Raw genomic sequence first — 22,566 nt, 5'->3', positions numbered from 1 at the left:
GTTGCTAAGTGTTAGTAACTCAAAATAAAAGCTATGGAACAAACGAAGACTAGTTAAAAGCAAGGTGATGATGGGTGTTGGAAGTGTTTCCAAGGTTGATGTGATCAAACATCGCACGCTCTCTCTACCATCGGGATTAGTGTCAAACCTAAATAATTATTATTTGGTGTTTGTGTTGAGCATGAACTTGATTGGATTATGTTTATTGCAATACGGTTATTCATTCAAAGAGAATAATGGTTATTCTGTTTACTTGAATAATACCTTCAATGGTCTTGCACCTAAAATGAATGGTTTACTGAATCTCGATCGTAGTGATACACATGTTGATAATACTAGCAAAAGGGCCCGTGCGTTGCAACGGGAGAAAGGAATAATACACATTCTTAATTTTTCAAAAAAAAGGTTTATAATCTGACTATTTGTAGCTACGGCTCCAACAAAGATCATCTTATACAATAAAAATGCAGTTCAAGATTCCACGGGTGTTTAAAACTTGGATTGCATGTTGATTTAATACGTACAAAGAAACGGGTAAGTGATCCTCAATTTTATCTCCAATCCTAATTTTGCTGAGATGTTCATCCACCATCCGGATCAATACCGGTATGAAAGAAAGAGAGATAATGCATTATTGATTAGGATTGCACCCAAGATAGTACTTTTTTAATGGTTAACAGGTAAAATAACATCATATTCATATTCTACATAGTTTTCTAATTAAATTCCTTATATAAAATGTTAAATTTGGAGTTACGGATTAGAAGATATGAGTATTTAAAAAAATATTTGATATGTATTGCGGGTTTAATGTCAACAACATGAGGGGGTTTTCTACAAAATAGCATGACGGACTAAGAATACCTATTTCCTTTATTAGTAGGTATAGATTGATGCCAAAAATATATAAAGTAGTAATGATAGTACCACTTACTCGTGGTAGTGCACTTGAGTCATATTGGTATAAGACGCATGAAGAAGCTCCATGCTGATGGATATTTGGACTCACTCATTTGTGAAAAATTTGTGCGAACCATGTCTATTGGTATAAACTCATGAAGAAACCCCATGCAGATGGATCGTTTGGACTCACTTGATTTCGAATCTCTTGAGACATGCAAATCATTCCACATGGGCAAGATGACTGAAGACCTCATTTTCCAGTGAGATAGAACAAGAAAGTAACTTGTTGGAAGTAATACATTTTGATGTATGCAGTCCAATGAGTGCTGAGGCACGTAGTGGATATCATTATGTTCTTACTTCACAGATGATTTGAGTAGATACTAGTATATTTACTTGATGAAACACAAGTTTGGATTATTGAAAGGTTCAAGTAATTTCAGAGTGAAGTTGAGGATCATCGTGACAAGAGGATACTATGTCTACGATGTCATTGTGGAGGTAAACATATATATCTGAGTTGCAAGTTTGGTAAACATTTAAGACAATGTGAAAATTGTTTCACGAAAAAATTGTTTCACAACTCATGCCATCTGGAACACCATAGTCTCATGTTGTGTCCATATGTCATAGTCGTGCCCTATTAGATATGGTGCATACTATGAGTTCAATTAACAAAATTACCACTATAGTTTATGGGTTAGGCATTAGAGACGACCGCATTCACTTTAAATAGGGCACCACATAATTCTGTTTTAGATGACACCGTATTAACTATGGTTTAGAGAAACCTAAGCTGTTGTTTCTTAAAAGTTTGGGGTTGCGATGCTTATGTGAAAGAGTTTCAACCTGATAAGTTCGAACCCAAAGTGGATAAATGCGTTCTCATAGGACACCCAAAACAGCTGGGTATACCTCCTATCTCAGATCCAAAAGCAAAAGTGCTTGTTTCTAGAAATGGGTTCTTTCTCGAGGAAAAGTTTCTCTCGAAAGAGTTGAGTGGGAGTATGGTGGAGACTTGATGACATTATTGAACCATCACTTCAACCAGTGTGTAGCAGGGCGCAGGAAGTTGTTCATGTGGCCCCTACACCAATTGAAGTGGAAGCTTATGACAGTGATCATGAAGCTTCGGATCAAGTCACTGCCAAACCTCATAGGTCGACAAGGACGCGTACTACTACAGAGTGGTACGGTAATCCTGTCTTGGAGATTGGCGGTGTTCTGGGAATGGGGGTACCCAGACTTGCCTGCGTGCAACCCAGGCTTGGCCCACTTCATCGACCAAAAACCAACAGGCCCGGCACCACTCAAGGCAAGGCCCTCGCGAGGGGCCAAGCCTCGCGAGGAGGAAGAACGTCAAGACCCACAGGGGCCTCGTTAGGACCCCTCCAGAGCGGCGAATATTCCGAGGCGAAACCCAGCCTCAGGAATCAAGGATGACGCGGGGGAAGGACAGGCGAGCAGCACACAGCAGCACGGTGCAGTTCCCCCTTTAGTGCAAAGGGGGCGAGTACGCACACAGGTCCCCAAGGCACCTCCCAAAAGTTTCCATTCTGGTGCAACAAGGCCACCACCGCCCTGCCAGCTGGACGGACGTCATCCCTAGACCCGTCCCTACTGCGTTGACAGCCACTTTGAAGGCGAAGACTACTTTTGGACAGGGGAACTTCCCCTGTCCCCCTTTGAAAATTGGCCGTTGTGGGATCCCTTCCCGCCAAAGCGATAGGGAAGAGGACCGGGGCCGCCACTATATATATGTAGAGTAGGTTACCCCATAGGGGGGAGATTCATTCATTCGCCCACTGGCACCACACAAAGGTCACCCAGCCCCCGGAGGCCCTTGAACACTGTACTAGTTTATCCACCAACCTCCACGAGAGGCAATCCACCAAAGTAGGAGTAGGGTATTACGCTTCTCAGCGGCCCGAACCTGGGTAAACTGTCGTGTTCTGTGTCTTCCTCACCATCGAGTGAGTTCTTTGTCATCCCCAGTGAGTAGCGAGTCAAGCGAACCAAAGCTGCCAAGTGGCCTCCGCACACGCCCCCCAGTTTGTATCTTTAGGGTTTTGCGGAGCCCGAAGTCCGACATTTGGCGCGCGTGGTAGGTGGCGCGTATCGGAGCCTCCACGCCAACAGCAAGAGCGAGGCCTCGACTCGGCGACTCCATGGCAAGCGTGACCACCGACAGCCGCCGGTCCCCGGCAGTGGATGGCGTCCGGGCGAGCTGGGCCGCCTCTGCAGTCGCCTACATTCTCGGCAGATCGCAGGCGCCACCCTCTGGCTGTCACGTCAAGTGTTTCCTACAGCGCGAGGGGGAGGCTCACCCAAGGCCCGAGCCCGCGGAACACCGCGTAAGGCCGGAGGTCAACTTCACCTTCGGCCCCGACGATCACCCCAAGGCCACGACGGCCACCAGGACACTTCCTATGTTGTGCACGACGACCATATGCGGCGTTGCCGTGTCCAAGACCCTCATCGATGGCAGTGCGGGCCTCAACATCATCACAATAGAGGCCTTTGATGCACTGTAGTTGACCCGAGAGCAGCTTGCACCTTCAAAGCCCTTCTCCAGGGTGGTGGCAGGATCTGTCACCCCTATGGGACAGATTCGTCTCCCCGTCAGTTTCGGCATCCGCTCCAACTTCCGTAGCAAGCAGATCGACTTCGACGTCGCCCGCATCCACCTTTCATACAACGCAATACTCGGCTACCCCGCCCTCGCATAGTTCATGGCGGCAACGCACCCAGGCTACAACGTCGTCAAGATGCCCGGGAGCGGCGGCGTGCTCACCGTCGTGGGGGACGTCAAGGACACATCTCGAGTACTCAAGCTCTCCCACAAGGCTGCGACCATGGCACATGCCAACCTTAGTGGCGCGGCGCATGCCGCTGAGGACCCTGGGGACGTCCCCAATGTCACGCCCGTGAAGAAGAAGCAGTTGTTCTCCTAGGACCGGGCGGAAACAAAGCAAGTACCAGTGGATGAAGGAAGCTCGGCTCCCACCTTCACCATTAGTGCAAACCTCTACTGTCGTGGGTATAAGTCTGACAGTAGATGTGTAGGGTACGAAAGGATGGACAGAGCCTTAGCTACGGCGAGGTTGTATGAGTTTAGGCCCCTCTACGGTGGAGGTAATAGTCCTACGTCTCAGTGCTCTAGGAGCTTGTTGTCGAGTGGAATATGGAATACAGTGAATTGCTAACCCCTGCACCAGTGGGGGAGGGCGCCTTATATAGAGTGCGCTGCCCTCCACAACGTTTCCGTGCACAGGGGTGGAGTAGTGGCGAATAAATGCCTACGTTACAGGTAACGTATGTCTTAAATGCTAATAAAGGCACATCGAAACGTACGACTGTTTCCCTCCTGGGGGGTTATGATGCACAGACTGGAATCCAGTCGGTTAGTTTGATATACTCCGAATGCTCACCTCCGACTGGATGGTGGAGGATCCGTAACCGACTGGATGATGGGAAGTCCTTAGTTCAGGCGGAACTAACTAAGGGCCTTGTCCCTTATGAGGGGTAGTCCTTGGGTAGGACCTACAGGACAGGTCTATGACCCTACCCTAGGACTATAACCCCATCATTAGTCCCCCAATGGATTGGGGTTGGAACGACGAGCGATGCTTGAAGTATGGATCTGACTGGTACGGATGCGACTTTGGCGTTGCTTGCCTCGATCCATTTTATCTTCTCTGACCAACGATCCGAGTGGAAGTATTTGTAAAACAAACTGTCGGAAACCGAGTGCTTCCGTGGTATCTTCTAACGTGACCAGTCAACTGACAGCGGCGGATTTTCCGGGATCCTCAAATTTCAGTTACCGCGCGCTCAGTGGGGGTGACGACATCGCGCTCGAGTAGTACCTGACGCCTCGATTCCCGCGCCTTCATATTCTCCACTGATATCGCTGCAACCGGTCGGGGGATAAGATTTTGGGGCCACTTGCCAGTGACCCAGTCGGAACCTTACTTAAAACTCAGCGGCGAGGGTTTTTTCGTTACACTCGTCGGATATCTTGCACTTGCCTGCTCCGCTCCTCTCGCCACCTCCTGCGCATCTCAAGCTCCTTCCTTCTTCTTCTCCCCCGCGAATCCGCACCCTCCGCCATGACCAAGGGGCAGACTAGCAAGCTAGAGGCAAAGAAGAAGAAGGGGAAGGCGGCGGCTCCTGCTCAGCGGCGGCAGCGAACGCTCCCGGCGGGGTGGATCCAGGGGGATTTCCTCCCCTCCACGGTGACGGAGGAGAACCTGCTGGAGTTGGTGGAGCACGTGATGATCACGCACAAATCGTGGAGGTTGCCGGCGGAAGGCGAGATCGAGTCGGCGCCCCGGGAGGGGGAGCGCGTCTTGCTCCTTAGCCACGTGTACCGAGGTTTTTCTCTGCCTCCACACCCTTTCTTCAAAGGTATCATGAACCACTTCGGGGCGCAGCTCCACCATTTTCCTCCCAATGCCATAGCTCATCTCTCTGCCTTCGTCGTATTGTGCGAGTGTTTCATTGGCTGTCCCCCCCCCATTGGGGCCTTTTCAAACATATCTTCTCTGCTAGATCCGAGACCATCAAACGGCTTAGCCAGTCGGATGACAAAACCCACCTTCTCCAGCTCTGCGGAGGCTTAGGCTTCCAAAAGAAGAGTAAAAGTAGCTATCCTGATCTGCAGTTGAGTGAATCTGTTAGGAACTGGTAGTCGACATGGTTCTACTGCCAGGACGTCGCTTGTCCGAATGCTACCACTGGACTCCCTCCTTTTAGCTTAGACCGGCCAGCTCCTCCTAGGCAGCTCGCGCTCACGAAGGCGGAGAAAATCGAGATCCAGCCTCTGGTCGACACGCTTGTAGAGGTCGTCCGAAAGGGAGTCACTCGCATATATTTGCTGGAGGTTTTCCTGGGTCGGCGTATCCAGCCTCTACAAGCTCGACACCACGCCATGTGGCATTACACAGGGCCTGAGGACTCCACTCGGACCAACGTCGAGTGCGTGACCGGGGAGATGGTGGCGTCGTGGGTCCTCAACATCACCAGCGCCTGCGAAAACCCTAGAGGAGATCGGCGAGTGAAGGCCTTCCGGGCGGACAACCCTCCTCCAAACGCAGTGAGTACAACTTGTTGAGTGCACACAACTGTCTTAGATTTATTGCTTTCTTGAATCACTGTCTGACGTCTGATGTCGTCGACTGTATCTTGTGCAGGAGTGGACAAACTGGTTTTCTCCCGTCTGGAATGGGAATCCAGCCGAGGAGGAAGAAGGCAGCCAGGAGGGCAGCGTGGAAAGCGGCGAGTACGTCTCTGACAGCGGGGAGACGGAAGAGGAGTCCACTGAAGAAGAAGAGGCAGATGAGGAGCAGAACTCGCCGCCTCCGTAGCCAGAGCCCCGGACTAAGCGTCGTCATGAACCAGTGGCTCCTTCAGCTCCTCCAGCGTCCTCGAGTGCGCCGCCAGCTCCTCCAGCTGCTCATGTGGCACCGAGTGCCTCGCCAGCCTTTCCCGTGGCTCCGAGCGTTCAGAGCGCAAAGAGGACCAGGGATTCTGCTATTGAGCCCGCGGGCCAACCCTCCAAAGCAGCCAAACCGAGTGGATCTAAGCCTCGGAAGGCCTTGCCGCGGATGAGGGTCACGGTTCCCGTCACCTCAACGTAAGTGCATTGTCCTTCTATCTTCCTTCAGTACTTGATTGAACTCCTGCTTATTGGTCGAATGTATTTTACTCGGCAGAGTTGCCACCTCTGCCACCTCTCCGACACGCCAGGGGGATGATCCCATGGACATGGACAACGTCGCCACATCCCAGCCAGGTGCGTCGTAGTGACTCCGAGAGCCTACGTTATTGCGTCACCAATTCTGTCTTTGGTCTTGCCTTTTTCCTGTGGTCTCACGCCGTTCGGTCGGGTTTCTCTCAGGGGTGATTTTTGTGGAGGATGACGACCAGGGGAGGTCTGAGCAAGTTGCGGTGCCTGTCCTTGAGGCTGTTCCGCCGGTTACTACTCTCGCCATGGACGCGCCGCCGACTAAGGTGATGCCGTCGACTGAAACGGCGCTGATCGCTGCTGGTCCGACTGGAGCGGGCCTTGGGATGCCCAAGGAGCCTCCTACGATGCCAGGCCCGTCAACTGTTGAGTACAACGTCCAGCGCCTCCCAGAAGATCGGGTGGGAGCTGCCAAGGGGGCCATGGTGCAGGCGGAGCTGATGGCGGGAGAGGCCAAGAAGGCGTACGACTCCATCGCGTCCCTGTACCAGCGAAGCTTGGAACTGCGGGACGATATCCGAGTAAGTGGGCTAGTAAGTATTTACTTTTCTCTTGTAACCCACTGGGTGTGCTCGGATATCGTATGATTTTTGCAATGGGTTCACTCTAGTGAACCCAGTGGGTGTAGTCCCCGAGACTTCTGTCGAGTGCTTGCATAGGCAGTTGTCTTTATATACATTGTTTTTTTTTACTTGAGCAGATCAAAAATTAATCTGTTCGAATGGTAACAGTTGGGGCACTCGGAGTGCACCTACTGGATGAGTCCCGGAGAGTAATTTTACTCAGGTCAGGTAGTAGTAGCCTCATAGGCTTAGGTGTTGTCATGTAGCTCAATAGGGCGGACCTGTTTGAGTTTCATGCCAGTGGGGTCACTCTTAGTGAACCCACTGGGTGTAGTCCCCGAGACCGCTGTCGACTGCTTGCGTCGGCAGGGGTCTGAAGAACTCAGATTTTTTATTGTTGAATTTGTCTGACCGTCTCTTGGCGCTGACTGGCAGAAAACTTGCGAGATGGGGACAGTGTACGAGACTCTTAGGGCTGAAAAGGTTCAGTTTGCTGGTGAGCTGGATGCATCAATGGTTGCAATGGCTGGTATGAAGGATGTTCTGGCGGAACGAGAAAAGTCCTTGGAGCAGGCCCGTGAGGCGAACAAGGCTTTGGCTGCTGAGGTGGAGAAAATGGGAAAACAAAGGACGGAGCTGATGGGGCAGATGAAAGTGCTGAACAGGCGGTGCATAGCACAGGAAAGTTACGTCAGTGATTGGGCCCGGAAGATGATAGCGCTTCTGGGTGGTAAGTCTTGTTTTTCCGAGTGCTTGTGGACCGTGCATTTCATTCTGCGCTGACTGTTTGGTCGTCTTGTCTTTATAGATTTTTGCATGGACGCTGAGGTTGAAGCAGCTGACGTTGAGCGGTCGATGCTTGAGAACATTCCACTCGACGAGGACGCCAATCGAGATCTGCTCCGAGCGCACACTCGGCTGGGCAAAGTTGGACCTTTCATCGGTCGACTGAGAGAAGTCGTCGACCGAATCGACAAGGAGCTTTGGCCTGAAGACGAGTCTCGGCACGAGATGGAAGGCTTGATGACTCGGCTGGAGGAGGTCCCGAACCGAGTGCAGCCATGGAAGAAGTCTGCGGCTCGCTGTGGTGCGGACGTCGCTCTGTCTCTGGTCCGAGTGCATTGCAAGGAGGTGCGCGAAGAGAAGCTGAAGGCGTTGCAGGTCGCGAACACGAAAAAGCTTCGATTCGAGGACTTCATGGAGACCTTCCTTGAGAGCGCCACCCGCATCGCCGACGGGATCGACCTCGACACATTCGTAGAGCCTGCCAGTCCCAGCACCAGTCCTGACGACGCTTGAGAAAACTTTTACCTCGGTATGCCGAGTGTTGATTGTAATAAACTTTGGCCACTGCTGTTGGCCGTCACACTCTTGGTTCGGTGTGGATAAGCTTGATCTACACCGAACCAACTATCCTTAGGTGAAATTTGAATTTGAATCGAACCTTTTGCTCTTCTTTTGCCAAAAAGTTGCTGATACGATTTTGGCTCGTGTTTTTGTTTGGCGTTTCTTGGTGAAGCCAATGGCAAACATGCGGAGCATGTAATTGTCAGTTGTCTTGACATCTGCATGAGCCTCACTGAGGGTCTGCTGAGTCCCCGAGTGAATCAGTAGGATACAATCGAAGGCAATAGAGTACTTAGGTGATTCATGATCGCGGCTAAGTCTTCGAGTGCGACTGTCAGGTCATACTCGGAGCGGGTTGTTACTCATGTAATTGTCAGTGGTCTTGACATCTACATGAGCCTCAATGAGGTTCTGCTACTCATGTAATTGTCAGTGATCCTGACATCGACATGAGTCTCACTGAGGGCCTGTTGAGTCCCCGAGTGTATCTGTAGGATACAGTCGAAGGCATTTTAATACTTAGGCGATTCGTGATCGCAGCTAAGTCCTCGAGTGCGACGGTTAGTGCACGCTCGGAGAAAATTTGTACTTAGGCGATTCTTGATCGCAGCTAAGTCCCCGAGTGTGACGTTTTAGTGCACACTCGGAGAAAGTTAGTACTTAGGCGATTCTTGATCGCAGCTAAGTCCCCGAGTGCGACGTTTAGTGCACACTCGGAGAAAGTTAGTACTTAGGCAATTCTTGATCGCAGCTAAGTCCCCGAGTGCGACGTTTAGTGCACACTCGGAGAAAGTTAGTACTTAGGCGATTCTTGATCGCAGCTAAGTCCCCGAGTGCGACGTTTAGTGCACACTCGGAGAAAGTTAGTACTTAGGCGATTCTTGATCGCAGCTAAGTCCCCGAGTGCGACGTTTAGTGCACACTCGAAGAAAGTTAGTACTTAGGCGATTCTTGATCGCAGCTAAGTCCTCGAGTGCGACGTTTAGTGCACACTCGGAGAAAGTTAGAACTTAGGCGATTCTTGAATCGCAGCTAAGTCCCCGAGTGCGACGTCTAGTGCACACTCGGAGAATGTTAGAACTTAGGCGATTCTTGATCGCAGCTAAGTCCCCGAGTGCGACGTTTAGTGCACACTCGGAGAAAGTCAGTACTTAGGTGATTCTTGATCGCAGCTAAGTTTTTTTTAGACCGGAGTCTGCGACCGCGGAAGAATTTTGAATCTGCAAAAACTCAATCTGCTCTGTATTATTTCACCAATACTTGTTCTTTACATAGCTTCAGTCGACGTTCACGTGTAGAAGCGCTTCAGGAGATCTCCGTTCCATGCTCGCGGCTCGTCTGTTTCCCTGTGGATGTTGTAGAGTCTGTACGCTCCGTTGTTCAGCACCTTGGATATGATGAAGGGTCCTTCCTAGGCGGGAGCCAACTTGTGAGGTTTTTGCTGATCCACTCAGAGCACCAGGTCGCCTGCTTGGAATGTACGACTCCTGACGTGTCGCGCGTGAAAACGCCGCAGATCTTGCTGATAAACGGTTGAGCGAGTCAGTGCCATCTCGCGCTCCTCCTCTAGAAGGTCCACTCTATCTTGCCTTGCTTGTTCTGCTTCAGCTTCGGAGAGGAGTTTGACTCGTGGAGCATTGTGGAGCAAGTCACTCGGAAGGACCGCTTCTGCCCCGTAAACGAGGAAGAACGGTGATCGCCCTGTAGATCTATTCGGGGTTGTGTGGAGACCCCAAAGCACTGAAGGTAGCTCGGTGACCCATGCGCCAGCGCATGTCCCACCTCTCGCAGGAGTCGGGGCTTCAAACCTTGCAGAATAAGTCCATTCGCCCGCTCTGCTTGTCCGTTTGTTTGAGGATGCGCCACAGATGCAAAATCCACTCGGATACCTTGGCTTGCACAGAAACCTTTGAATCTGTCCGAGTCAAAGTTTGTCCCGTTGTCCGTGATTATGCTGTGAGGTACCCTGAATCTGGAGATGATGTCCCTGACAAACTTGATGGCTGTTAGGGCGTCGAGCTTCGTGATGGGCTTGGCTTCAATCCATTTTGTGAACTTGTCGACTGCCGCCAACAGATGTGTGTATCCTCCTTGGCCTGTCCTGAATGGACCGACTGTATCTAATCCCCATACTGCAAACGGCCAAACAAGAGGGATTGTCTTCAACGCAGATGTTGGCTTGTGGGACTTGTTGGAGTAGAACTGACAGCCTTCACATCGGTCGACCATATCTTTAGCCATTTTGTTCGCCTGCAGCCAGAAGAAGCCAGCTCTGAATGATTTGGCGACGATTGCTCTTGAAGAGGCGTGATGACCGCAGGTTCCCGAGTGAATTTCTTCCAGGATTAACTGTCCCTCCTCTGGGGAGATGCATCGTTGAAGAACGCCTGAAATGCTTTCCTTGTACAACTGGCCATCAATGATAGTGAACGACTTTGACCTGCGGACTATCTGCCTGGCTTGGACTTCGTCTTCTGGTAATTCCTGCCTCAGGATATATGCAATGATCGGCACAGTCCAATCGGGGATGACAACAAGAATCTCCATGATCAGATCAACCACAGCAGGTACGTCGACTTCAGTCGGATCTGTCGAGCTCTTTGGTTGTGTTGGTTCCTCTGTGAAAGGATCTTCTATAACTGAGGGGAGGTGGAGGTGCTCGAGGCAGACGTCACTCGGGACTGGTCTCCGAGAGGATCCGAGTTTTGCCAACTCATCAGCTGCTTGGTTTTTCAGTCGCGGAACATGGTGGAGTTCTAGACCTTCAAACTTCTTCTCGAGCTTCCTCACTCATTGCAGTATGTGGTCATGGTGGGGTTCCTGACGTCCCACTCTTTCATCACTTGATTAACCACCAAATCCAAATCGCCATAGACCATCAGGCGACGGACGCCGAGTGCGATGGCCATGCGCAGTCCATAAAGGAGAGCTTCATACCCTGCCTCATTGTTGGAGGAATCAAAGTGTATCTGCAGCACATACTTGAGTTTGTCGCCCTTTGGCGATACGATCACGACACCAGCGTCGGAGCCATTCAACATCTTGGACCCATCAAAGAACATTGTCCAATGAGCCGAGTAGATGTGGGTCGGTTGCTGTTGTTCTACCCATTCTGCTATGAAGTCAGCCAGAGCTTAAGACTTTATAGCTTTCTTGGCCTCGAACTTGATATCGCAGTACAACATCTCCATTGCCCACTTCGCCACTCGGCCCGATGCGTCTCGATTGTGGAGGATTTCCGACAAGGGAGCATCACAAACGACAGACACCGAGTGGTCTTGGAAATAATGAGCCACTTTCTTCGCAGTCATGTAAATCCCGTAGGTAAGTTTTTGATAGTGGGGATACCTCTGCTTGGAAGGAGTCAGGACTTCGGAGACGTAATACACTAGCCGCTGAACTTTGTATGCTTTGCCTTCTTCTTCTCGTTCGACTGTAAGAACAGTGCTGACGACTTGATTTGTAGCCGCGATATACAGAAGAAGGGGCTCTTTACTGAGCGGAGCAGTAAGAACCGGCTGGGTGGAAAGTAGGACTTTGAGGTCGTCAAATGCAACTTGGGCTTCATCTGTCCACTCGAAAGTATCTGATTTCTTCATGAGTCGGTACAGAGGAAGTGCTTTCTCGCCGAGTCGACTGATAAACCTGCTCAAAGCCGCTAGGCAACCTGTGAGCCATTGAACATCGTGTATTCTAACCGGCCGCTCCATTCGGACGATGGTCCCGATCTTTTCGGGGTTGACATCGATCCCTCGTTCGGAAACGAAGAAACCGAGTAACTTTCCGCTGGGAACGCCGAATGAACACTTGGCGGGGTTGAGCTCGATATCGTACCTACGAAGGTTGGCGAATGTTTCTGCCAAGTCAGTCAGCAGGTCAGAACCTTTGCGTGACTTGACTACGATATCATCCATATACGCTTCCACATTTCGACCGATCTGGTGGAGGAGGCATTTTTGGATCATGCGCATAAAGGTAGATCCCGCATTCTTCAAACCGAATGGCATAGTGATGTAGCAGAAGCACCCGAATGGGGTGATGAAGCCTGTTTTTAATTCATCGGGGCCATACAGACGGATCTGATGATAGCCCGAATAGGCATCAAGAAATGACAAACGCTCGCAATCCGCAGTTGAATCGACAATTTGATCGATGCGGGGGAGCAGAAAATGGTCTTTCGGGAAGACCTTATTGAGATGCTTGAAGTCGATGCACATTCGGAGCGAGTTGTCCTTCTTGGGCACCATGACAACATTGGCGAGCCACTCGGAGTGGTGTACCTCGCGAATGAAGTTGGTTGCCAAAAGCTTGGCCACTTCTTCTCCGATTGCCTTCCTCTTGTGCGCGGCGGACCGACGCAGGCGTTCTCAGACAGGCCGAGCGGTGGGATCCACATGCAGTCGGTGCTCAGCCAACTCCCTGGGTACACCTGGCATGTCAGAGGGCTTCCATGCGAAGATGTCCCAGTTCCCACGGAGGAATTGGGTGAGCTCGGCTTCCTATTTAGGATCGAGGGTGGTGGAGATGTTCGTCAGGGCAGCTGTGTCGTCCGTCGGGTGGATGCTGACCTTCTTCGTCTCTCCTGCCGACTCGAATGCAGACTCTGAAGCTGGCTTCTTCGCACACATCAAGTCAGCGGGGTCGACTGTTTTCTTGTACTCATCAAGCTCGAGGACAGCCATCTGTTGATCGGCGATCCTTGACCCCTGCTGCAGACACTCTTCGGCCCGCTGTCGATTGCCTGTGATAGTGATCACACCTTTCGGGCCTGGCATCTTTAGCTTCAGGTACACGTAACATGGACGGGCCATGAAACGTGCATACGCCGGGCGGCCTAGAATTGCGTGGTACGCGCTCTGGAAGTCCACCACCTCGAACGTCAGCTTTTCCTTGCGGAAGTTCTTGTCGGAGCCGAAAACGACGTCCAACGCAATCTGACCGAGCGACTTGGCCTTTCGTCCAGGGACGACTCCATGGAACTGCATGCTGCTCTCGCTGAGTTTGGACATCGGAATGCCCATCCCCTTGAGAGTGTCGGCGTACATGATGTTCAAGCCACTGCCGCCGTCCATGAGGACTTTGCGCAGTCGGACTCCTTCCACCACCGGGTCGACGACCAGAGCCTGCCTCCCTGGGGTGGGTACATGTGCTGGATGATCCGACTGGTCAAAGGTGATCGCAGTCTGAGACCATTTGAGGAACTTGGGGTTGGTAGGGGTGGCCATGTTCACCTCCCTGTTCACCAGCTTCAGTCGACTCTTGCTTTCAACGTTAGCAAAAATCATCAGTGTTGCATGGACTTGGGGGAACGGATCCTCCTTATCCTCCTCATCCTGTTCATTGTCCTTTTCACTCGGTTGCCCTTCGACGAACCCCTGGATCAGGAGGCGACATTGCCGAGTGGTATGCTTCGGATATATGGCGTTGCCCTCTTCATCCATCTTCGTATGAATCGGACATGGCTGGTCCAGGATGGGATTATTGAACTGCTTCTTCTTGGGGATGAACTGAGCCTTCCCCTTGCCCTTGAACTTGGCGTTGGTAACAGCTGCAGCTTCTGCCTGCGGAGTGGACGGAGCTTTGTGCTTCTGCTTCCGAGTGTTACTCCCATCTCCATCGGTGACTGTTTTGTGCTTGCCGCTTCGGATGCGGTCCTCTTCTTCGCCATTTGCATAGCGTGCCGCTATCTCCATCATCTTGCTCATGGAGATGTCGCCTGTTCGGCCGAACTTCACGTACAGATCTCTGTACCGCACGCCTGCCTTGAAGGAGCAAACTGCTTGATGCTCTGTGACGTTCTCCACCGTGTGGTAGAGGGTCGTCCAACGCTGAATGAAATCGCGCACGGACTTATTCTTCTTCTGGACACAGTGCTGGAGCTCCACGAGGCCAGCAAGGCGCTTGCACGTCCCTTCGAAGGTCCCGATGAACACTCGGGCCAGATCTGCCTAGCTGTAGATGCTTGAGGGGGCCAACTGGTTCAGCCACGCTCGCACCAAGCCGTCGAGCATCAGAGGGAGGTACTTCATGGCGACGTGGTCGTCCCCTCCTCCGATCTGGGCCGCCACTCGGTAATCATCCAGCCACGTTTCTGGCTTGGACTCTCCTGTAAACTTGTTGATCCCCGTCGCCAATCGGAAGTTGGGAGGGATGTCAGCCGAACGGATGGCTCGACTGAAACACTCGGGACCAGAAACGATGGTCCTGCTTCCACTCGGACGGTCAATATCGTGACCATCACGGTGGGCTCGGCCCCTGTCGACCCTCCGCTGGGAGATATGCCCTCTCCCGTCGGGCCTTGGGTCGTAAGTGTCACCGACTAAACGCCGATCATCATGATGTCGGGGCCCGTAGGGCCCACCCGCGGAGGGGTGCGTGAACGGCGCCGATCTTCGGGATTTATGGAACGGTTGCCTCCCCTGTGTCGCTGATGAGAACCAGGGCTGTGAACTGACTGATGCGTGTTCGCATGAACATAACTATTGTGGATCATGTTGTGCGACTGGGAGACCGCCGAGTTTTGCTGCTGCGCTGTGTGCAGCAGGGCGCGGATTTGCTCGATCCCCCTGCCAGCCTCTGAATCACTCGGCTGAAGGGAATCGGCTATCTTGGCAGCGGCAGCCAAGTTGAGGATGGGCGTGCGGAACAACTCCACGTTGCTCCGCCGAGTGTGCCGACTGGCAGAACGACGAGGTGGACGACGAGCGCCGGATGTTTCGTTGATCTCATGCTCGTTCCGGCCAGCTTGGCGGGGACTTTCATGGGAGTTGGCCATGTGTACTTCTGTTGCAGGCCCGCGACCCAAGTACTCGGAAGGGAACTCAGTCGGAACTGAGTCCGAGTGCTGGGACGGCGGGGCAACCACAACCGACTCTAGGACCGCCACTTGCGAAGACGCGTTCTGGCGCGCCTGGGCGTGTTGCACCCAACGCTGGAGCCGCGGACGGCGGGACCGCTTGTTGCGGCGTGGGACGGCGGTGTAGGCCGACACCAAAGCCGACTGCTGGAGAAGAAGAATGCCGTGGGCGCCGGCACGGAAGTGCGTAGCTCCGCGACCGGGAAGCGCCTCGACGTCGAGAGGTGCGTCCCGAAGCCATGCCGAATCGTCGACGATGAAGGAGAGAGCGTCGAAGAGGATCTCGTGACCCATGCTCGAATCTCCGCCGGACGACATGACGAAAAGATGTAGTAGCAAACTCGCCGGAAGTCGCTTAGACGCCTGCCCCACGGTGGGCGCCAACTGTCGTGGGTATAAGTCTGACAGTAGATGTGTAGGGTACGAAAGGATGGGCAGAGCCTTAGCTACGGCGAGGTTGTATGAGTTCAGGCCCCTCTACGGTGGAGGTAATAGCCCTACCTCTCACTGCTCTGGGAGCTTGTTGTCGAGTGGAATATGGAATACAGTGAATTGCTAACCCCTGTACCAGTGGGGGAGGGCGGCTTATATAGAGTGCGCTGCCCTCCACAACGGTTCCGTGCACAGGGGTGGAGTAGTGGCGAATAAATGCCTACGTTACAGGTAACGTATGTCTTAAATGCTAATAAAGGCACATGGAAACGTACGACCATTTCCCTCCTGGGGGGTTACGATGCACAGACTGGAATCCAGTCGGTTAGTTTGATATACTCCGAATGCTCACCTCCGACTGGATGGTGGAGGATCCGTAACCGACTGGATGATGGGAAGTCCTTAGTTCAGTCGAAACTGACTAAGCGCCTTGTCCCTTATGAGGGGTAGTCCTTGGGTAGGACCTACAGGACAGGTCTATGACCCTACCCTAGGACTATAACCCCATCATCCACCAAGACCAAGAGAAGGCATTGGTGGGTTTCCTCACGGCAAACAAGGACGCATTCGCCTGGAGCGCCTCCGACCTAGCGGGGGTCCCGAGGGACATCATTGAGCACCACCTCATGGTGTGCCCGAACGCGCGCCCGGTGAAACAGAAGGCAAGGAGGCAAGCCCGAGAGAAGCAGGCGTTCATCGCTCAAGAGGTGCACAAACTAAAGGAGGCAGGGGTCATTCGAGAGGTGCGCTACCCGGAATGGGTGGCCAACCTGGTGGTCGTCCCGAAGAAGTGCGGGAAGGAGCGCATGTGCGTCGACTTCATGAGCCTCAACAATGATTGCCCTCAGGACCCGTTCCCGCTACCATGCATCGACCAGATCGTGGATTCCACCGCAGAGTGCGATCTCATGTGCTTCCTGGATGCATTCTCGAGGTACCACCAGATCAAGATGCGGTGGAGGACGTCGAGAAGACAGCCTTCCTCTCCGCGTGGGGTATACTGCTACGAGTGCATGCCCTTCGGGTTGCGGAATGCGAGGGCAACCTTCCAGCGGTTGATGCATATCGCTATGGGACCGCAGCTCGGGAGGAACCGAGAGGCCTACATCGTAGACATCGTGGTCAAGTCAAGACAGGAAAAAACCCTTGTGAGGGGCCCACCTGGCCTAACTTTACTCTTGGAGGTGACCGGTGCGCAGTGATGCAGGCTGGGCTACTGGGGCGTAGTGATGCGGGCTGCAACGTCCTCCCGTCTCGTCTGACGGGACATTGCAGCTGTCCTCGCTGGGCTCCAGCCGGCCGGGGTTCCAGCCGGACAGTCTCCACCCGGATGGGGTTCTAGTCGGCTAGCGTTCCAGCCGGATGGGTTGCAGCCTTGCCAGTGTTCCAGCCGGCCAGGGTTCTAGCCGGCTAGGTTTCCAGCCGGCCTGGGTTCCAGCCGGACAATCTCCAGCCAGAAAGTCTTGAGCCGGCCAGGTTTCAGCCGGACAATGTCAAGCGACCATGTTCCAGACGGACAATGTCCAGCCGGCGAGGTTCCACACGAATGTTCTTCTGTCTTTACTTCTTTGATTATCTTTGTTGATTCGCGGGGTATGACGTATCGGGGATAACTCCCCCGATGTTTTTCCAAATGTTGTCTCGTCTTCTTTAGCCTACCCGGGGTCATCCCCCTGGAGTTAGCCTGCGAGCCCCCGCGGGACTCGAAGAGTCGGGCGGAGGCTTTTGGTAGTTGTTGTAGAAAATGGTCGTGTCGAAGCATGGCGAGGCACGGATGAGGAGTCCGGTGATTCCTTGTGCACGGGGCACCGCCATGCACGGACGCGGAGTCCGGTGGCTCTTGCGCGCGAAGCGCTGCCGTATGTGGACGCGGAGTCCACCGGCTCTTGTGCGCGGGGCACCACCATGCACGGATGCGGTGTCTAGTGGCTCTTACGCGCGAAGCGCTGCCGTTGTGTGGACGCGGAGTCCACCGACTCTTGTGCCCGGGGCACCGTCATGCATGGACGCGGAGTCCGGTGGCTCTTGCGCGCGAAGCACTACCATTGTGTGGACGCGGAGTCCACCGGCTCTTGTGCGCGGGGCGCCGCCATGGACGGAGGTGGAGTCCCATGGCTTTGACGCGCGAAACGCTGCCGTTATCATGGCCGAGGTCACCGATGGCGGCCGGCTGCAAGCTGCAGTTTGCAGCGGCTTTCTTCTAGTAGGGGCGTGCCAGCGCACCCACTGGGTGTAGCCTCCGAGATTCGGGCCGGCTGCACGGCTACGTGGCAGCCGAGCCAAATCTTTATCTTCTGATTTTTATTCCTTGTGTCATCTTCTCGGGCTGACATGGCTTTCTTCCAGTGGGAGCGCACCAGCGCACCCACTGGGTGTAGCCTTCGAGCCTCCGGGAGACTCGAAGAGTCGTGCGGAGGTTTCTTGTTGTTGATGTGGCGAAGGTGTTGTCGATCACGGCCGTCTGCGGGCTGCAGCCGGCATAGCTATCTTCCAGTGGGGGCGCGCTAGCGTACCCACTGGGTGTAGCCTCTGAGCCTCCGAGCGACTCGAAGAGTCGTGCAGAGGTTTCTTGCTGTTGATGTGGCAAAGGTGTTGTCGATGGAGGCCGTCTGCGGGCTGCACTCGGCATAGCTGTCTTCCAGTGGGGGCGCGCTAGCGCACCCACTCGGTGTAGCCTTCGATCCTCCGGGTGACTCGAAGAGTCGTGCAGAGGTTTCTTGCTGTTGATGTAGCGCAGGTGTCGCCGATGGCGGTCGGCTGTGGGCTGCAGCCGGCGTAGCTGTCTTTCAGCGGGCATGCTCCAGCCGGATAGACTTTAGCTCGACAGGTTTCCAGCCGGCAGCCGGCAGCCTACAGCCGGACAGGTTTCCAGGTGGCGGTCGGTAGCCGGACAGGTTCCAGCCGGACAGGTTCCAGCGGGCCAGGGTTCCAGCCGGCCATGCTCCAACCGGCCTGGTTTCTAGCCGGACAAACGGAAGTTTTGCGGCCAACAACCGGCAGCCGGACAGAATCCAGCCGGCAGTCGGCATGCAATGGTGCTTCGCCGCGAAGATGATCGTGCAATAGACAAAGTTAGTTAGTGCAGTTTTATCAAATATTTAACTTTGGCTGCGCAAGTTTTATGCGGGTGGAATGTCGACTCGGTGTCGTCTGAGCCCTTTGGGTCATTTTGTGTCCCCTCGGCTCTTTGGCTTTTGCTCTTGCTAGTCGGACAACCGCGATACGGTTTGTAGCTGAGACGAAGTGTGGGCCGCAGAGGGGAGCACACAGTACTCTGACTCCGGGAGCAGGCTTGACCGGGAATAATATTTCATAAAGGGATCGGCTGGTTCGCCCAAACCGTTTTCTCCCCGGACGTTGTTCGCGAGGTGACTTCCAGCTTTTGCTCTTGCTAGCCAGACAACGGCGATACGGTGTTTAGCTTAGTCGAAGAGTGGGCCTTTGGTACCGTAGACGCTACTAGCTCCGTGTGCGGGGAGGAACGAATTGGGCCAAACGGCCGGCGCCTGGGCCGAGACTAGCTCGGTGCCGGGGTGAGCTACAGAGTAGCTCGAATGAATGCGGTGATGGCCCTCGAGTGTCGCTCGGGGTATTTTCTTTTGCGTACGATGCGAGGATACACAGACGGAAGCTCACACTGCTTTTCGTGTAGACGAGGTTGTTGTTGTTGATTACAACCGGCGCGGCTTTCTACAAGCGGAGCGCACCGGCCCGTCCACTGGGTGTGACCGCCGGGCCTTCGCAGTCGATGGTTGTGACAGCCGGTCGTGTCCGACGGCCGAACGTCAGAGCGGATGGGCGATCGGGTCGGCCTAGTGTTGAAGTAGGCGGCTGGACTGGCCAGGCCGCGACGCGGGCGGGCCAGTCCGTCCGAGCGACGACGCTAACGGGCAGGCGCCATTGGCCTTCTTATTTTCTTGCCAACTGCATTTTCTGGTCTTCTCTCGACCGGAGTTTTTTTTAGCCGGCACCGTACCTCATTGTTTCTATTTTGGGCAGTCAGCCTCTTTTTCTATTCTACTTGTCACAGCACGCTGGCGGCGCGCCGGGCGCAGTCGGCGCCGGCTGGGGGAGACGAGCTGGTGAGGGCGCGAGCGAGCAGGAGGCCGGGGTGGAGCCGATACTCGGGGATGAGGCCGGAGCCAGCAGGCGACCGGGGCGGCGCCAGTGGCTGAGGCTGAGGCGGACGAGGCAGCGCCGGAGCTCGGGGCTGAGGCTGAGCAGCCGGTGCAAGCGCAGAGTGTGCACAAGATCGGTCGGAGTGGCGCGGGGCTTGGTGAAGCGCACGGAGGTAACGGGTGAAACAGGGAGGTGGCGGGCGGCAAGCTCGTAGGAGGGAGCCGACCGCGCTGTACAGGCGGCGAGGCGAAGCCGTCGCGGAGGCAGAGTGGTGCGGGAGGCGCTGGGTGGACACGCGGCACAGACGAGGGCGCGGAGCTGAGGGGCGCGCGGGGTCGGCCCGCCGCGAAGGCAGAGCCGGCACGGGTGCCGTTGAAGACGCGTGCGTGCGGGGGGGGGGGGGGGGGGGGGGGGGGGGGGGAGTGAGCTTGCGCAGGGGCACGGTGCCCGCGCCGAGACGGCCGGGACCGTTGGTGCGGCAGGTGGAGCATGGTGAGCGGAGGGCCGCGAGCAGCCGACGCGTGCAGAGGTGGCGGCGGAGTCAGCGTGGGCACGGGCGCTCGGGTAGGCGCAGGTCGGCGGGGTGCTGGAGCCGGCTTGGGCCGGCACAAGGGGAACAGCCAGCCTGGGAGCCCGGACTCGAAGGAGGAGCTCGTCGGGGAGGCGTGGCTCCCAGAGACGCAGCAGGAGGACCAGCTCCAGAGCGGAGCGAGAGTGATAACCTAGACCAGCTGCCGGCGGGGTTTGCGCGGTTGGCCGGAGGAGAAGGGACGCGAGAGGTTGGCCACGGTCGCGGCGCTACAGATGGGGCGTTGAGGCGTGGCAAAGCCAGCAACCGGCCATGGGCGGAGCAGCCGCGGTGGCGCGGGACGGAGCTGGCGCGCAGCAGAGACTGTGTGAGAACACGACCGAGTGGCTATGCAGGTGGCGAGGCGGGTGAAGCGTGGCGCGATGTAGCTACAGCAGCGACGGCTTCGGCTGGAGTTGGACGCATGCCTCACATGGAAGTAAAGTGAGACAGGCGGTCGGGCCGAGGTGCACGCGGAGGCATGCGGCACGGCGGAGCAGCACGGGGGAACGAAGGCGCGGAGGGGAGCCAGGCATGGCCACACGCCGGAATGCCGGAACGCCGGCGAGGAAATCAAGCGGAGGAGCGGCTGGTGCTCAGGAGCACGCAGATGCTACGACACGGAAGCGAGTGCGCAGATGCGCAGGTGCCTGAGCGCATGGAGCGGACGGAGCATGCCAAGAACCGAAGCCACGCACGCACGAGTAAGCGGACCAGGACGACGCAACGGCCAAAATAGGGTGTGCGCGGACGCGGCGACGGAGGAGGGCGGACGCGGCAGGCGGGAGCGGAGCGAAGGCAGGCGACGAGGTCGTGCCGCCCCGCACGGGTGCTCCAGGGGCGCGCTGGTGGCGAGCCCCCAAGCAATGCGGGAGAGGCGACGACGACGTCGCGGTGGTGGTGATGAAGAGGGCGAGGCCGGCGACGAGGACGCGCAGCTCCGCGCGGTCGCTTCGGGGGCGTGTCGATGTCGGGGCCCCGAGCGCTACTGGAGAGACGACGACGACGCCACGGTGATGACGACGAGAAAGGTCCCTTCCGGACCGCAGTTCCAGCAGCAGCATGTTCCATGGTGGGCGCCAACTGTCGTGGTATTTCGGGACAAATGTCATGGAGTGGCTTAAAGAAGTGAGAGCAAGACCGCTGTGGAGATCCGTAGCGGGTTGGACAAGAGCACGCGGTGGTTTACCCAGGTTCGGGGCCCTCGCATGTAGGTAACACCCCTACTCCTGCATGTGTATGTATATGGAGAGTATATAGTTATACATGGGGTCCTTGAGCTGTGTGGAGGAGGAAGAAGGAGGCTCGGAGCTCTCCTCCTCTCCCGTGCGTGTGTGTGTCTGGCCAGCCTTCGTGCTGGCCTCGCGTGCCCGTGGGTTGGTTCCCTGGGTCACCTTATAAAGGGGTGCCCAGGGGATAGAGGGGTGACCCACGTGGCCTAACTTCTACTGTTGGAGGTGACGGGTGAGAGGGCCGCCTGACCTAACTTTACTGTTGGAAGTGACTGATGAGGGACCCGCCTGGCCTAACTTTACTGTTGGAGGTGACCGGTGTGGAGTGATGCGGGTTGGGCTGCCAGGACGCAGTGATGCAGGCTGCAGCATCCTCCCGTCTTGTTTGATGGGACGTTGCAGTTGTCCTTGCTGGGCTCGAGCAGGCTGGGGTTCCAGCCGGACAGTCTCCAGCTGGATGGGGTTCCAGCCGGACAGTCTCCAGCTGGATGGGGTTCTAGCCGGCCAGCGTTCCAGCCGGCCAGTCTCCAACCGGATGGGTTCCAGTCGGCTAGTGTTCCAGCGGGCCAGGGTTCCAGCCGGCCGGGCTCAAGCCGTCCTGGTTCCAGCCGGCCGGGGTTCCAGCCGGTCAGGTTCCAGCCGGACAATGTCGAGCCGGCAAGGTTCTAGTCGGACAATGTCCAGCCGACCTGGGTTCCAGCCGACCTGGGTTCCAGTCGGATGGTCTTCTGTCTTTACTTCTTTGATTGTCTTTGTTGATTCGCGGGGTATGACTTATCAGGGATAACTCCCCCGAA

This window comes from Hordeum vulgare, chromosome 1H (assembly GCF_904849725.1).
Source record: "Hordeum vulgare subsp. vulgare chromosome 1H, MorexV3_pseudomolecules_assembly, whole genome shotgun sequence".
Lineage (NCBI taxonomy): Eukaryota > Viridiplantae > Streptophyta > Magnoliopsida > Poales > Poaceae > Hordeum > Hordeum vulgare.
This window is presented reverse-complemented; position numbering follows the sequence as displayed.